Raw genomic sequence first — 2,013 nt, 5'->3', positions numbered from 1 at the left:
CTGCCGGCAGACTCTGCAATCTAGCTGACCTTGCCCTAGATGCAGCCTGCAGAACTCATGACAATGAACTGAGCATTTAACAGCCTGAGCAAGACATCCTGGCTACACTAACATTTTCTAATACAACAGCTCTCTAATCAATATCTATCTAACTAAGAAAATACCTAACAACACTAATTCTATTTTGTTGAATTAGTAAATTACACATGCAGTCAATTTATTATACTATCTATTGTTTCTGGTACCATTTGTAGTGTCCAGTCCAGTAATCCCCTATACATCATATATATAAATACATAAACCATCAGCAGTGTGGGCAGTATGGCACATGGTAAGATTATAAGCATGCGTTGTAGTAGAAATATTGCAGTAGCAGAAATACTACCTCTAATAACTTTTAAGCTATAGTAGCTCACATTGTTAGTCAGTGTTAAAGTGTCTGTGACAAATTTATGCCACCCTTAACCATCCTAGAGTATTTGATGAATATCAAGGCAATGTTTTGACATTCACACTAACTTACAGAGGCAAAGGTTCCTACTCCTGTAACATGTAACGCACCACCATCATGACTTTTAGACTGTTGCTGCTGTGTCACCAAAATTATGTCTTCCTTTGTGTGTATTACATCAACAAGCCCCTAGGTCAAGCCTGGTTATATTTGTTTTAATGAGTGATTTTTATTGCTCTGTTGCTTTTGTAGCCAAAATAACTATGACAATAGAGGTGATTTAGACAGAAGCTGGAGTGACAGACAGACAAGGAAGGAGAGGACGCTGTAACCTTCACGCCATTCGCAGAGCAAGAACTCACTTTATTTAAATTTCCCAGATCAAAGAGCGCAATGCAAATTCCTGCAGCTTCCATGCTGTCATTTGATGTTTCATGGCACCAAATTATTGTGGTGATTATGGTAGCTGTACACAACCAGCAGAACAGGCCAAACAATGATCCTTGTTGTGACTCTCAATTAGTGGTGTGACATCTCAGCACCCAACGTCTGAGAGGCATCCCACAATAAGAGAGGCTGTTAGGGCTGATAAAGTGATTTGGCTTGGTGGGGCCCTTTCATCTGCATCAACAGTAGGGTATTTGAGGCTTCTGGGTATTCTCTCGGCACATCCTCACACCTCCCCTTTACTGTGACAATAGCGCCACTGTGTTCAGTGTTTCACTGAGGCTATAGGCGTATTGCACTGTGAACAACTTCAGGACTGTCATTTGTCATATACAAGTGTTTTCATGACACAAATGCTTGTATAAGTTGAAAATAACAAGGCTATACTAAAAGAACAAGCCTGTAGAGGTGTTTTAAAATATAAATACAAAATTCTATGCTTTATATTCTGTACTGTTTTTCTTTTTCCTTACCAGCTTTACTCACAACAGGTAATATCCTGTATATCACACTATTAGCAGTATTTTTGCTTCCTGAATATTCAAACACCCAGCCATTTCTGAAGCTGATGATGCTGGAGTTATTTTTTTTTGTTTGTGTGTTATTGAAAGCCACAGTGAGTTGAAAGGATAACTTTGCCTGCGGGAAGGACGGAGCACCCGAGGATCAGGTTCAGCTGTATTTCTGATAACACTTTGCATTCTGCAGGCACCAGTGACAGCTCTGATGCCTCGTGTTTCATTGTCTCTTTCATGTTCTCCTCCTGCCCTCAGTATAAGCAGCAATGGCAGGGTGGAGGTGAACCAATGGCGAGTGGACTACTGCAGCAGAGAGCGATTGAGATGTGATGCTTTTTTCCCAAGGTGGTGGACAGAGGCTCTAGAAGGATACTGGTTTTCAGGCACTTCCGGCTCTCTCTTATATGTAGCACAGAGTTTCAAAGGTCCTGGTGCTAAACCTGCGTCAAGTACAATTAGCATCATGACATGAATTTTTCACTGTGGACAACATAATACTATGTGTGACAGAAAGGAGCTGGCACACTGTGAGGATAGTTTTAAGCTATTAAGCTGCAGACATGTGGTTTCTGCCTGAAGTTTAAAGGTATAGTCAGT

Source organism: Monopterus albus, unplaced genomic scaffold (assembly GCF_001952655.1).
Source record: "Monopterus albus unplaced genomic scaffold, M_albus_1.0 scaffold29.1, whole genome shotgun sequence".
NCBI lineage: Eukaryota > Metazoa > Chordata > Actinopteri > Synbranchiformes > Synbranchidae > Monopterus > Monopterus albus.
This window is presented reverse-complemented; position numbering follows the sequence as displayed.